This window comes from Trachypithecus francoisi, unplaced genomic scaffold, assembly GCF_009764315.1.
Source record: "Trachypithecus francoisi isolate TF-2019V2 unplaced genomic scaffold, Tfra_2.0 Lachesis_group17, whole genome shotgun sequence".
Taxonomy (NCBI): domain Eukaryota; kingdom Metazoa; phylum Chordata; class Mammalia; order Primates; family Cercopithecidae; genus Trachypithecus; species Trachypithecus francoisi.
In genome coordinates, this window is record NW_022681462.1 from 52,644,132 (window position 1) to 52,660,520 (window position 16,389).

The window sequence follows — 16,389 nt, forward strand, 5'->3', positions numbered from 1 at the left end:
CGGTGAAACCCCGTCTCTACTAAAAAATATAAAAAATTAGCCGGGCGAGGTGGCGGGCGCCTGTAGTCCCAGCTACTCGGGAGGCTGAGGCAGGAGAATGGCATGAACCTGGAAGGCGGAGCTTGCAGTGAGCTGAGATCCGGCCACAGCACTCCAGCCTGGGCGACAGAGCGAGACTCCGTCTCAAAAAAAAAAATAAATCAATAAATAAATGTGTCATCACTCTCTCCTGGTCTATAAGGTTATCACTGAAAAGTCTACTGCCATACATATTGGAGCTCCATATATTATTTGTCTCTTTTGCTGCTTTTAGGATCATTTCCTTATCCTTGACCATTGGGAGTCTGGTTATTAAAACCCTTGAGATAGTCTTCTTTGGATTAAATCTGCTTGGTGTTCTATAACCATCTTATACTTGGATATTGATATATTTCTCTAGGTTTGGGAAGTTCTCTGTTATTATCCCTTTGAATAAACTTTCTACCCCTATGTCTCTCTTTCTCTACCTCCTCTGTAAGGGAGTAACTTTTAGATTTGCCCTTTTGAGGCTATTTTCTAGATCCTGTAGGTGTGCTTCATTGCTTTTTATTCTTTTTCTTTTGTCTGCTGTGACAAAATCTTCTTTCAAATAGTCTGTCAAGCTCACTAATTCTTTCTTCTGCTTGATCAATTCTGCTATTAAAAGACTCTGATGCATTCTTCAGTATGTCAATTGCATTTTTCGTAGAATTTCTGCTTTATTTTTTATTTTATTTTATTTATTTATGTATTTTCAGATGGAGTCTTGTTCTGCTGCTGGGATGGAGTGCAGTGGTGCAATCTCAGCTCACTGCAACCTCGGCCTCCCGGGTTCAAGCGATTCTCCTGTCTCAGCCTCCTGAACAGCTTGGGACTACAGGTGAGTGCCACTACACCCAGCTAATTTTTGTAGTTTTAGTAGAGACAGGGTTTCACTATGTTGGCCAGGATGATCCTGATCTCTTGACCTCTTGATCCACCCCCCTTGGCTTCCCAACGTGCTGGGATTACAGGCATGAGCCACCACACCTCGCCTTCTGCTTTATGTTTTAAAAATTACTTTAATCTCTTTGTTAAATTTATCTGATAAAATTCTGAATCCCTTCTCTGCATTATCTTGAATTTCTCTGAGTTTCCTTAACACAGTTATTTTGAATTCTCTGTCTGAAAGGTCACACATCTCTGTTTCTCCAGGATTTGTCCCTGGTGACTTATTTAGTTTTACTGGATAGTCTTGATGCTTGTGGATGTTTGTCTGTGTCTGGGCACTGAAGAGTTAGGTATTTACTGTAGTCTTCATAGCCTGGGCTTGCTTGTACCAGTCCTTCTTGGAAAGGCTTTCCAGATATTCAAAAAGACTTGGGTGTTGTGATCTAAGCTGTATCTGCATTAGGGGGCACCCCTAGCCTGGAAATGGTCTGATTCTTACAGACACATAGAGGTACCACCTTGATGGTCTTGGATATGATCCAGAAGAATTCTCTAGATTACCAGGCAAAGACCCTTGTTTTCTCCCCTTATTTTCTCCCAAACAAATAAAGTCTCTCTCGGTTGTGAGCTGCCTGGAGCTTGGGGTAGGGTGACACAAGCACTCCCGTGGTCACCAACACTGGGACTGTGCTGGGTCAGACCTGAAGCCAGCACAGCACTGGGTCTCACCCCAGGCCTGCTGTAACCACTCCCTGACTACTGCCTATGCTCACTCAAAGCCCTGGAGCTCTACATTCAGTAGGTGGCAAAGATAGCCAGACCTATGTACTTCCCTTTGGGGTGGCAAGTTCCCCCAGGCCCAGAGTGGGTCCAGAGGTTTTATCCTGGAATCAGGGAACTAGAGTCAAAAAACCTTAGATGTCTACCTGGTGTTCTATTGTACTGTGGTTGAGCTGGCACTCAAACCACAAGATGCAGGTTTTCAGCCGGGCGCGGTGGCTCAAGCCTGTAATCCCAGCACTTTGGGAGGCCGAGACGGGCGGATCACGAGGTCAAGAGATTGAGACCATCCTGGCTAATGCGGTGAAACCCCGTCTCTACTAAAAAAAAAATACAAAAAAAAAAAAAACTAGCTGGGCGAGGTGGCGCGTGCCTGTAGTTCCAGCTACTCGGGAGGCTGAGGCAGGAGAATGGCGTAAACCCAGGAGGCGGAGCTTGCAATGAGCTGAGATCCGGCCACTGCACTCCAGCCTGGGCGACAGAGCGAGACTCCGTCTCAAAAAAAAAAAAAGATGCAGGTTTTCCCACTCTTCCCTCCCCTTTCCAAAGGCAGAGGAGTTCTCATGGCTATTGCCACCTTAAGCCCAGTGGGGAGTGCTGACAGACTACTGCTGATGTTCCGTTTAGGCTCGAGTGCTCTTCAGTCAGCTTGTGGTGAATGCTGCCTGGCCTGGGACACACCCTTCAGGGAAGTGGGCTCCCCTCTAGCCCAGGGCAGGTATAGAAATGCTGTCCAATTCCCAAGTCCTGGAATCAAGAACCACAAGAGCCCACTTTGTGCTCTACCTGCTGTGGCCGAGCTGCTACCTAAGGTGCAAGACAAAGTTCCCTTTGCTTTTCCCCTCACTTTTCTCGAGCAGAAGGAGTCTCTCCCCATAGTCACCACAGCTGGGAATATGCTGAGTCTCACCTGAAGCCCAGGTGATTCTGAGTCTCACCCAAGGCCCAGGGCATACTATCTGGTTATCGCTTCTGGTTATTCAAGACCCAAGGACTCTTTAGTCAGCAGGTGATGGATCCTGCCAGGACTGGTTCCTTTCCTTCAAGGCAGCAGGTCTCTTCCGGCCCAGGGTGTGTCTAAGAAATGGCATCCGGGAGCTAGGGCTTGGGAAAGAGGACTCATGGCTCTGACTGGTGCCCTTTCCTACAGTGGCTGAGCTAGTATCCAAGGGGCAAGACGAAGTCCTCCCCACTCTTTCCTCTTCTCTCTTCAAGTGTAAGGAAGAGGTCTCTTTTGGAGCTGCAAGCTGTGCAGCCTGGGATTGAGGGGGTTGCACAAGCAGTCCCTTACCCACCCCATCTGGTATCTCAGTAGGCTGTGTGCCCCCCAAGTCCACTGGATCTGGGCCCAGTTCAGCACTAGGACCCGCCTATGTGTTGCAGTCTTTGTGGCCTAGACTGCCTTTCAAGTTTATTTAGGGCCCCAGAGCACTTTAGCCTGGGGTGGCATGGCTTGCCACAGCTCAAGTTCCATCTTCTGGAATGGGGAACAGTGCTCTGGCTAGAGCTGGTCTAAATGCTCCCTCCATGGGTAGATGTCAGCTGAGCAGCCTGGTTTTGCTTTCTGCCATGACAAGGCAGCACTAAGTTCAATGCAAGTCTCACAGTTACTGCACTTTCCCTCGCCCAAATGCACAGATTCTCTCTCCATGCCATGCTGCCACTGCCAGGGGGCAGGGGAGGGACGGTGTCAGCAATTCAAGACTCTTTCCTACCTCTTCAATGCCTCTTTCAGCTATATAAAGTTAAAACCAGGTACCGCAAGTGCTCACCTGATTTTTGATTCTTATAAAAGCTTTTTGTGAGTAGATAGTTGTTAAATTGCTGCCTTTGAAGGCAAGACAATTGGTGGAGCCTTTTATTCAGCCATCTTGCTCTGCTCCTCCTTTTGAAGTAAGTCTTTCGTATTTTGTTTTCACTACTATCCTCTTTTTGCCTTTTCTTCTTGATATTGTTCATCATTTGAGGGTTTAAGCAGTGCTTTCCACATTCATCCTTTTAACTGTCATTAATTTTCTTACTGTCAAAATAATTTTCCATATTAGCAGCCAATATGCCTGCTTCCAGCTGGTCGAGATTCTGTGAGTCTGTTGATTTGGTTGGTCTGTTTTGTTTTTCCATGTAAACAGTTTAATTTATCCACAAAGTCCCAGTTTCCTTGCTACCATCCCTTACCTGATTTATTATTCATCCTCTGCACAGAGTTGTCTTTTGAATTTGAATGCTTTATTTTTGATGGAATCATTCCTCATTCTGATCTACCTACTGTCACTGAGACTCAAGTCCTTTGGTAGTGATGAAGGCTGGCATCAGACCATCCATGTGGTTGCACTCATCTCCCTGCTTCAACCTGATGGCCTGCAGAGACATCTGGGCCCAAAGCAGAGATTCTCCAAAGAACCCTGGGCAAGGAGAGTCAAAAGGACCCATCCATATGGTAAAGCTTGTTTTCCATTAGCTGAACAAATTGACATTTTCTGAAAGTGTGCTGCCCTTTGGTAAAGCTCATTTGTAAAGCTCATCAGTAAATGAGCTTTACCAACAAGTTTACACATTTCACCCCTTTGTAATCAACATTGTTCAGCTGCACTCTTAAGATTTGGGGCCAGGCGCGGTGGCTCAAGCCTGTAATCCCAGCACTTTGGGAGGCCAAGACGGGCGGATCACGAGGTCAGGAGATCGAGACCATCCTGGCTAACACGGTGAAACCCCATCTCTACTAAAAATACAAAAACTAGCCGGGCGAGGTGGCGGGCGCCTGTAGTCCCAGCTACTCAGGAGGAGGCTGAGGCAGGAGAATGGCGTAAACCCGGGAGGCGGAGCTTGCAGTGAGCTGAGATCTGGCCACTGCACTCCAGTACGGGCGACAGAGCGAGACTCCGCCTCAAAAAAAAAAAAAAAAAAGATTTGGAGAGGATGGGACTGGGTGCAGTGGCTCACTCCTGTAATACCAGCACTTTGGGAGGCCGAGGTGGGCGGATCACGAGGTCAGGAGATCAAGACCATCTTGACTAACACGGTGAAACCCCGTCTCTACTAAAAATACAAAAAATTAGCTGGGCAAGGTGGTGGGTGCCTGTAGTCCCAGCTCCTTGGGAGGCTGAGGCAGGAGAATGGCGTGAACTTGGGAGGCAGGAGCTTGCAGTGAGCTGAGATTACACTATTGCACTCCAGCCTGGGAGACACAGCAAGACTCTGTCTCAAAAAAAAAAAAAAAAAAAAGATTTGGAGAGGATGTCTTTTTTTCTTGTAGAGATGGGGTCTTGCTATGTTGCCCAAGCTAGTCTTGAACTTGAACTCCTGGGCTCAAATGATCCTCCCACCTCAGCCTCCTAAGTAGCTGGGACTACAGGTGCACACCACTACATCCAGCAGGAGGCTGATTTTCAAAGTTAGAGGAATTTCTTGTGTGGTCTCCTCTAGCACTATTTCAGTATTTCGCTTGCTCCCTCCTAGGAATTTTATCATTTCAAGTAAAACAGAGAAAAATAAAGAAGTGGCAGTTTTATACTTTGATGGCCTCAGTGAAACACATTTACTGGTTGTCATGCCCTTATGTATTATGTATTCAAGCTCTTGACACTGCCCTTGGCCATGTGGCTTGCACATGGGGGCTTGTCCTCTTCAAATGCTCCTTGGAGCTAGACCACGGTATTAGGCTGTACTTGTATTGCAATACGGAAGTACTTGAAATTGGGTAATTCATAAAGAAAAGAGGTTTAACCAACTCATGGTTCTGCAGGCTGTACAAGCATGGTGCCAACATTACTCAGCTTCTGGGGAGGCCTTGGGGAGCCTTTACTCATGTGGAAGGTGAAATGGGAGCTTGCTCATCATATGGCAAAAGGAGGAGCGTGGTCAGGGGGTGGTATGCCATACACTTTTAAATGACCAGATCTCACAAGAACTTAGAGTGAGAGTTCACTTCTCACCAAGGGGATGCAATGGCCCAAGCCATTCACAAGGAATCTCCCCCATGATCTAAACACTTCCCACCAGACCTCATCTCTGACACTGGGGATTACAGTTTACCATGAGACTTGGGTGGGACATCCAAACAATAGGAATCACTGAAGGGTGAAAAGCCAAGTGCAGGGAAATCCTGGAGGATGAGCGGCCATTTGGACATCCCAGCTCCAGTCAAGCTGCCGGCTGAATGCAGTTGCATGAGTGATCTCAGCCACCCAACGTGGAGCAGAAGCTCCTCCCAGTGGAGCCCAGTCAACCCCCAGAATCATGAGAAAAAAAAAATCACGTAGCTACTGTGCTTTGACATGGCTTATAACACAGCAATAGATAGCTGAGCTATGTGTTAATAAGTTACTTTCTTCATTACACAGGGTTCTTACCTGAGATTTTCTTGTAGGAAAGCATTATTACTGTGTGTACATATTTACCTTTGATAAAGATTCAGCTCCAAATTTCTATTCAACTGAAATGTAAGAGGGATGCCTGACACCTTGCAGTGTGCTTGGCCTCTGAGCTATTTAAAAACACATGTCACCCCAGTGCAGCCTTGTCCTCACTGACATGTCTACCAAGCAGCCTGGCTGGCTGGTGTTCCAGGCATTGCATGTCATATTTCTGAAAATGCTGACAGATTGTTTCACAGAATATTGTCATAATATCGTGTTACTGAATCTTGAGTTGCCTTCATAGTAGCACATTTTTGCAGGGATTGGTCTTATCCTCTTAGGTATCTATGACTATGTTTATGTTTAATCCCTGAAATTGGGGATTCAATATTTCTGAATGATAATTAACATCTATAGATTTTGATGTAGTTTTAATAATCAAATCAATAATTCTAACAACTTATTTATTAAATGCATTAATGAGATGCAAATTCTTTTTATTAAAATAAAAATGTGTATATATTTTTTTAATTTTCTTTTTTGAGACGGAGTCTCACTCGGTGTGCCCAGGCTGGAGTGCAGTGGCGTGATCTCAGCTCACTGCAACCTCCGCCTCCCGGGTTCAAGCAATTCTCCTGCCTCAGCCTCCTGAGTAGCTGGGACTATAGGCCCCCGTCACCACGCCTGGCTAATTTTTGCAGTTTTAGTAGAGATGGGGTTTCACCATATTGGCCAGGCTGGTCTCAAACTCCTGACCTTGTGATCCACCCACCTCAGCCTCCCGAAGTGCTGGGATTACAGGTGTGAGCCACTGTGCCTAGCCTAAAATAAAAATTTATTAAATGTAATTATGAAACTTTAGAAAACTTTAAAGAAAAAAATCAGCTATAGGAAAAGTATGAACATTAACAGTGACCTGGTTAAATAAACTGTAGGATAGCTACACAATGGAGTTTTTTTTATTTACTAGGCTGTCTGTTAGTCTCTATATATGTACCTGTTTTCTACCATACAGTAGGACTTCAACAAATGTTGAATGAATAACTTGTAAATATCTTATGTGTGTGTACCTCTGAAATGATTAAAAAACTCTACATGAAATCAATTTAAATTCATATATACTTCAACATATTAATATTAATGAAAAAATGTTTTACATAACTATAAAAAATGAGCAAGCCAATATAAAAAGAGCTCCTGGATATATTATTATGTCAAAAAAGCAAACTTCAGAACGATGTTTTTGGTATGCTACCTTCAGGCTAAAAGGGGGAAAATCTATATTTGTATTTGCATAGACCCATAATATTTTAAAATCTAAGCACAGGGTTGGGAAACTGTGCACTTGGGGAATAAACACAAAAAGGAGACTTTCCACTATACACTTTTTATGCTTTCTGATTTTGAAACCATGGGAATATACTACCATTCAAAATACAATTTAATAAGCAAAATTTGAATCTATTTATGTTTTGTCTTTACACTTCTTTTGCAACTAATGAAGATGAACATTTTTTCATTTATGTATTGACCAGTTTACTTCTTCCCTAAGCATGTTTGCCCATATTGACATCTTAGAGGCTTTGCTTTTTTAAAAAAAAAAAAAAATCAGCAAATGTTAAATCTTCTCCACCCTTTACAGTAGAGATATTCGCCCTCTGTCACCTGATTTTGCTTTCCTTTATTTTATTGCATTTTAGAGTGTGAAGTTTTTACGTGTTCATATCTACCTTATATGCTTTGACATTGCTTCCTTCCATCAGAGGTCTGACAAAGATTCCTTTCTATAATCTAGTTTGATAATTGTTGCCTTCTTGAAATTTTCATTAATTCATTTAGAATTAATTTCTGTGTGCAATTGGAAGAATCTATAGTCCATATTCAAATGTTGTCATTGTCTCAGTAATGTCCTTTATGGCTGTTTCTTTTTCTTGGCCCAGGATCCATTCCGGAATCACACATTGCATTTAGTTATGCCTCCTTTCATCTGGAACAGTTCCTCCATCAGTTTTTGCCTTTCCTGACCTTGACATTTTTAAATAAAGTCCAGTTAGTTTGGAGGATATTCTTTATTTGACTTTATCTGATACTTCCTCTTGATTAGATTAAGGCCATGCATTTTTGGCAAAAATATCACAGAAATGAAAATGCGTCCCTCTAGGTGTGTGATTATCAGAAAACGTATGCAATTGGTTTACCCCTATAGTGGTGACACTAATCTTGGTGACCGGTTAAGGTGGGGCACTCCAGTATTCTTCAGAATAAAGTTACTACTTTCACCTTTGTCATTAATAATCAATACCTGGAAAGAGTGTGTAAATATACAGTTTGTCATGAAACTCTCACCCGCTGTTTTGGGCAACATTGATGATTTTCTAATTTGATCATTTCTTCTATGTTTTATTGTTGAATTTCTGTCACAATATAAGGAAAGAGCTTTCCCTTCTTCATTTATTTATTCATTTATTTGTATCTGTATGAACTCATGGAACGTCGTTTTATTCAACGACGTTTTATTCACTACCACCGAAATGTTAAACCTTATTTAGCGATTAGATTGCCTGTAATTTTCAACCCACATCTTGATGGTACTCATTTGGACTGAAAACTTCCATTGGGCTAATTAACAGAGCCTCTCTTGCTAATCAGGGATAAAGAGAACTCAGTAGCCTCATGAACCTGGAGTGCATATTTCTGAATTAGGAAAATTAAATACTCACAGAGTGTAGATTAAAGCAAACACACATAGTTATATCACAGTACCTATGCTGAAGAATGTAAAGTGCATGTAAATTATAGAACACATAACTTAAGTGGTTAAACATGATAGGTCAACAGAACAAAAAGTTAGGTAACGATAAGAAAAAATGTACCCCCACTTGGAGCTAAATTATGGTTTCCACTTCCTGTCCCCATTTACTCACTCCACCCTGAGGCAATAGAGTGGTTTATCTGACGGGAAAGGGCAAGCCCAGCTCAGCCCCTTCCCGTTTTGCTCATGGAAACCCAGCTTGCCTGCATGGAGCTCATGTTCTCTGCTCTTGGCCAAGCTATAGGCTTAATAACAAATGTCCTGCCCTCATCTGAGGAGACCTGAGATGGTCCAGTACCTTCCATTACTGGGCAGGTATGTCTATCATATGCTCAGCTTCAGATATAAGCACGAAACTATCTCCTACAACCTAACCTTCACCAGTAATAAAGTTGATATTTTGGCCTTCATCCACATACCTCTTATTTCTCAGTCGGTTCAGAACATGAGAGAAAATGATAACAATACAATTCTCCAAAAATAAAATGAAAACATTATAAAAAGTGTACAGGTATGAATACAAACCCTACTCTGTTACAAATACTCAGGGAGAAATGAAAGTTTAAAGATTAGACCTACTTGCACATCAAGGTATAAAGACAGCAAAGTCCAAATGAATTACATTTCGAATGGTCAATGATAAGGAAGTTATCAAGAGCTGCATCACTAAGTGGACTTTTCACAAGATGCTCTTTCACAATAGTAGCCATCACAATCTTCAGAATCAAAAGCTCTGTCCACCCAGTTTACAAACTCTACCAAACATATGCCCTGCTACCATCGATCCCATCCCATCGCCCCTGCCAGCCACCAGCACCTACATCTGAACGCAGATATTTATACTGGACTGAATTCTATGTAAATGAAATAAAACTTTGAAAAACAACAGCTAAAAATCCTTGGAGTTAAAAAATGGCAATAATATAATGTGTGGTGCTAGTGGAAAAAAATAGAAAAACGTTAAGAAACTAGAAATAGGACCCAAATACAGAAGAGGATGATAGAGTGAATTAGTGAAATCAACAAGGACTGATTCAAATACAAATTTACTTTAGCTATTTATTCATTCAATACATGTCTATTGAGTGCCTGCTGTGTATTAGGTTTAAGTACTCTGTGCACTAGGTACAGGGAGTTCAATGGGAACAAAATAGACATGGGCTCATCTTGTATTTTTGTTAAGAGACAAAAATAAAATAATGCTAACTGTACCAATCCTGGTGTTTAGTAAATATTAGATGCTCAATAAAAATCAGCTATTAATATTTTAATATAGGAAAAGAGGGCCGGGCACAATGGCTCATGGCTGTAATCCCAGCACTTTGGGAGGCTGAGGCAGGTGGATCACCTGAGGTCAGGAGTTTGAGACCAGCCTGGCCAATATGGTGAAACCCCATCTCTATTAAAAATACAAAAATTAGTTGAGTGTGGTGGTGGGCACCTGTAGTCCCAGTGACTCAGGAGGCTGAGACAGAAGAATTGCTTGAACCCAGGAGGCGGAGGTTGCAGTGAGCTGAGATCATGCCACTGCACTCCAGCCTGGGTGACAGAGCGAGACTCCATCTCAAGAAAAAAAAAAAAAAGGAAAAGAGGTCAAATGGAGGTTGTTTACTAAATAGTCTTAGGATAACTGGCTAAAATCAGGGAAAACAATTATAGAGGTAGCCCTTATAAAGGATATCAAAATACATTTCAGAAGAATTTACTTAAATTTAAACATTGTATTAAAAAGCACAAAATAAATGTGTTACCAGATCTGTGAAAGTAGATTAATGTCCTCAGTTTTGAAGAAATGAAACCACAAGGAAATGAATAGACCTTAATACTGAGACATAAATTTCATACAAAAACAAAACAGCAGACTGCCGGGCGTGGTGGCTCAAGCCTGTAATCCCAGCACTTTGGGAGGCCGAGACGGGCGGATCACGAGGTCAGGAGATCGAGACCATCCTGGCTAACACGGTGAAACCCCGTCTCTACTAAAAATACAAAAAACTACCCGGCGAGGTGGCAGGCGCCAGCTACTCGGGAAGCTGAGGCAGGAGAATGGCGTAAAACCCGGAGGCGGAGCTTGCAGTGAGCTGAGATCCGGCCACTGCACTCCAGTCCGGGGGACAGAGCAAGACTCCGTCTCAAAAAAAAAAAAAAAAAAAAAAAAAAAAAAAACAAAACAGCAGACTGAGGCAAATATTTCAGTTGGTGTAACTGATAAAAGGTAAAAATCTGGAGAAAACATTTCAATTTATAACCAAATCAGAATGATGTCAATAAATAAGTAGACTAAGGATATCTCAGTGGATTGCTTCATTTTTTTTTTGTTTTTGGCAACTGTGGTAGGCAGAATAACGGTCTCCCAAAGATGTCCACATCCTAATCCCCAGAAACTACAAATATGTTTAACATTACATGGCAAAGGGGGATTAAAGTTGCTAATCAGCGGACCTTCAAATTGGGATTGTATTAGTCCGTTTTCACAGTGCTGTAAAGATGCTACCCGAGACTGGGTAATTTATAAAGGAAAGAGGTTTCATTGACTCACAGTTCTGCATGGCTGGTGAGGCCTCAGAAAACTTACAGTCACGGTGGAAGGGGAAGCAGACACCTTTTCCACAAGGCAGCAGGAGAGTGGAGCAAGGAGGGACTTCCAAACACTTACAAAACCATCAGATTTCCTAAGAACTCACGACTACAGCGTAGGGGAACCACCCCCATGGTCCAACTGTCTCCCTCCCTCGACATGTGGGATTACAAATCGAGACGAGATTTGGGTAGGGACACAGAGCCAAAGCATATCAGGGAGAGTAACCTGGATTATGCAGGTGGGCCCAATATAATCACAAGGGTCCTTGAAAGTAGATGAGGGAGGCAGAGGATGGCAACAGTGATGCAATGTGAGAAAGAATTGATCACTATCACTGGCTTTGAAGATGGGGAAGGGCCATGAGCCAAGGAATGTGGGCAGCTTCTAAATGTTGTAAACAGCAAGGAATTGAAATTTCCTCTAGGGCATCCCAAAAGGAAAAGAGCCCTGCCGACACCTTGATTTTAACGCAGTGAGTTTTTGTGTCAGACTTCTTGCTTATGGAAGAACTGTAAGACAATAAATTTATGTTGTTTTATGCCACTAAATTTGTGGTAACTTGGTATAGCAGCAAAGGGAAATTCACACAGCCAGCTACTTGTTAAACGCTGTTCCTGTATTTGCAGAATCTGCCACCTCATGGGGCAGAACCTTCCTTCTGCAGAATAGGGGAGGTCTTTTCCCAGTTTCACTTGCAGCAAGGGCACAGATCCATGGCCGGTATCTGTCAACTGTACACCTGCACGATTTTGAATTAGAGGCTGGTCATGTGCAGAAGGGGAGCCTGGCAGAATCTGTTCTGCGATGGCAGTGGCGGGGACAGCTGTTACTGCAGCAGCATGTTGCCGTCAAAGACAGCAATTCCCACAGCAGGGTTTGTGCACAGTATGGTGTCATGGTGGGCACCCGGCAGTGTCAGAGTCCAGTGACAAGTTCCAGGAGCCTACCCTAGGCTGGACTTTGGACATTGTTCCTGGCTGTATAAGCCCTAAGCCTGGTGCTCTTGTCCTCCTGGAGATTCTGGGAGCCTTCGTAAGTTCCTTTTTCTGCTAAGTTAGCCAGAGTTGGTTTTTGTGGCTTGTGATTCAGAACCCTCAGTGAATCAGGTATGAATGAACAATTCAATTCACTCAAAAAGAAAGTGGTGACACATCTCTGTAGTCCCAGCTCTCAGGAGGATTGATTGAGCCCGGGAGGTCGAGGCTAAAATGAGCCGTGTCATGCCACTACACCCCAGGCTGGGTGACAGGTAAGATCCCATCTTAACAAAAAAGAAAAAAAATGGAAAGAAGAAAGGAAAGGAAAGCAAGCAAGCAAGCAAGCAAGCTAGGAAGGAAGGAAAGAAGGAAGGAAGGAAAGAAAGAAAAGAAATAGGAAGGAAGGAAGGAAGGAAGGAAGGAAGGAAGATGACAAACACAGGAGAAAAAGTTGACCCTAGTTAGCAGTCAAAGAAACTTAAAGCTTGAGATGCCATATGATAGTTACTAAAAACAAAAACAATTGTGTCTGTAGCATAACAATGAAAACAGGTCCTCAAATAATGTCATTTCATTCAACTTTTTTTTTTTTTTTAATGATGAGAAAAAAATTGATTCTCTACCAGGGCCACTGTCTGTGTGGTTTGCATGCTCTCCCCACATCCACAGGGATTTTGCTCCGGGTGCTCTGGTTTTCTCCCACTCCTCAAAGATGTGCATGTTCGGTTCACGGGCGTGTCTACATGGTCCTGGTGTGAGTGTGGGGTGTGTGTGAATGTGCCCTGTGATGGGACAGTGTCCTGTTCAGGGCTGGTTCTCACCTTAAGCCCTGAGCTGCTGGAATGAGCTACAGCAACTGGAGACTGGAGACTCCGGCAACCTGGAGAACTGTTATTATTGAGTAAGTTATCTTACTTGCTTTTATTTATCTTTCTTAAATGTGTGTATAGCTATTATTTATTTCAATGGTTAATATCAGATGTGTTCTGGGGTTTTTGTTTTTTTTTTCTGGAGATGGAATCTTGCTCTGTTGCCCAGGCTGGAGTGCAGTGGCGCGATCACGGCTCACTGCAACCTCTGCCTCCTGGGTTCAAGTGATTCTCCTGCCTCAGCCTCCTGAGTAGTTGGGACTACAGTCATGTGCCACCATGTTTGGCTAATTTTTGTATTTTTAGTAGAGATGGGGTTTCACCATGTTGGTCAGGCTGGTCTTGAACTCCTGACCTCATGATCTGCCTGCCTCGGCCTCCCAAAGTGCTGGGATTACAGGCGTGAGCGGCCGGCCTTTGGTTTTTATTTAGAAGTTTGATGTGTTTGTGACTAGAAATAAACCATAGGAATATTAATTCGCTTGTGGTAAAATTGGTGTCACTTAGTTTCAGATTGCAAGAACCTATTGACAACCTTAAATGAGGACTGACTGTACCTTTGTTTATAGCTAGTAACTAAATGGATACACTGTTTGGAAAGTAATTTGGAAAGGAGTAATAGGAATATTTAGCAAAAATCTGTAAACATGTCCTTAGCTTCTGACCTGGCAACTCTCAAGAAGCTTGGGAGGGTGTTTGGTAAGATAAAAATTATTTGTGTGCTTATGTTTGAGAAATTATTGATGTGGGCTTACAATGTGTTAAGCTAGGGGTGATAAAATTTGCATTAGGACCCCAGAAGCTTTTAGAGAGCAAAGAGATTAGAACAGATATTCAGTTTCCTGGAACATAAAGTGACTGAAGCTGTCAGAGCGGCTGAGATCAAGACTCTCTTTGAGGCTGGGCAGGGGAATGACTCCCCTGGGAGAGTGTTTCCACAAGGGGAAAGTGGTTAATAGATGTGTACCCTGCACCAAGGCATGTGATTAAAGGTGAATATGGTCTGTGCAGTAGCCATACCAGGGGGCAGTTTAAAACTGCTCTCAGAAAGAACTATGAGGTTTAATTTTGGGAACACAAGCCTCTTTGGTGGGGAGTGGTGTTATTGCTAAATACCTAGCATCTGGGGAACATTTTAATGCCTGATGCTGCATCAACCTAGTGGAAAACTACCAATAGTCCTTGAAATAAGCTCATAAAGTCTTTGTAGCAACATAGCAAAATGTTTATGATGCATATGTCAGTAAAAATTTTATGCAGAATAGGTACTTGTGATGTTTAACTATGTAGGATTTGACGCATGTGGGCCAGTGGGTTATTAGAGTTAAAACAAAATTAAGAATGCTTTTTTTTTTTTTTTTTTGAGACAGTCTCTCTCTGTTGCCCAGGCAGGAGTGCAGGGGCATGATCTCAGCTCACTGCAACCTCCACCTCCCAAGTACAAGCACGCAATTCTCGTGCCTCAGCCACCCAAGTAGCTGGGATTACAGGCGTGCGCCACCACTCCCAGCTAATTTTTTTTTAAGTAGAGATGGTGTTGTGCTATGTTGGCCAGGCTGGTCTCGAAATGCTGACCTCAAGTGATCTGTCCGCCTCGGCCTCCCAAAGTGTTGGGATTACAGGTGTGAGCCACCGCACCTTGCCCAAGAATGCTTTTATCATACTGTCTTTCCTGTTTAAAATATTGCATCTCTTACCAACATGTTTCACTAAAAAAACATGAACTTACCAAATGCCTATTTAAGGAATTGAATTTTTATTTTTAAAAATAAAGTCCCCCAAGTGATGCTACTCATGTTTCTCTGGGGAATCCCAAATGCCTGAGTCAATGGTCAGAACATCATTTGGCTGGGAAACAATCCATCTAGGTGCAAACTGTCCCTGGGTGCGTGGCCCTGTGATTGGGGTGCAGCTCCCTCTCAGTCGGCACTCACTGTCTTACAAAGACTCCATCTCTGAAATCTTGAAATGCAAGGATCCTTAATCCATTTATTCCTTTGACAAACAGAAAATGAGCCCTTCTGTGTGTTCACCCTTCCCCCCTTTCCTCTTCTGAGAAATGGCAATCTAATTGCTGGGAAACAGCCTTGTTTTAACTGTCAGCTCCGCCCTAGTGGATGGAAGACAGGGTTAGCATGCCCTGTTTTTCATACAACAGCTGGGCTTATAAAATGGAACTAAAGAAGGAAATGATGACCAGGCACCTAGAAATGAGCTCCTGTCTATGCTCTGCTAGAAAAGAGAGGTTGTGAGCTGAGGGACATCAGGAAAGCAGGAAGACCTGCAGGAAGAGCAGGCTGGGCACCCAAACATGGCTGTACCTCAGAAGATGCCTGTGCAGTTCAGAGCTTGGAGGAGATGGGGCCACAGGTGCTGAGGAGGCAGTAAGAGTCAGATGCAGTGACAGTGGGGAGAGTCAGCCATCAGAAGAAAGAGGAACGAAGGAAATCAGGGAATGAAGGGGCCCTGTGGCCAGTTCAGGAAGCTAGAGTGAAAATCTGACCTATCTCAGCTGCAACCCATCAGTTCCTGTAGCTTGTCTTCACATCCTTTGGCTAGAAAGCAGATGAAAGAAAACCTATCCACAGAGGCTGTGGGCTCAGCCTCTCCTCCCACGACTTTTTAAACATCAAACACTGACATAGGCTTTATGCTGAGCTGTGATTTATCTTGCCAACCTTGTGAGGCTACCGAGTACCCAGCTGTTTGGAGGATCCTTCCACCCTACCTTTCCTCTTCCTCACTTCTTTCCTTCCATCTTTTCTTCCTTCCAAATATTTATGGTGTCCCCAGCACACACTCTTTATCTGAACTTAAATTTGATCCAAAAAGGACTTCAGCATGTATTGACAGTTGAAATCTGGGCAGCTACAGATTTGTAAGGCCAGTGAATCAGGCATCAGCTATCCTCTAATTACACTGCACATGTATTTGAGAGCAAAGCTTGCACTTGCATAACTAAACTCTAGAGTCACATGGATGCTCAAGAAATCAGTGAAGAGCTGTAGCTTCAAGAACCCAGTCTTGCATGGCTGTTGAGTAGACATGACACTGGGTATCCAGTCCT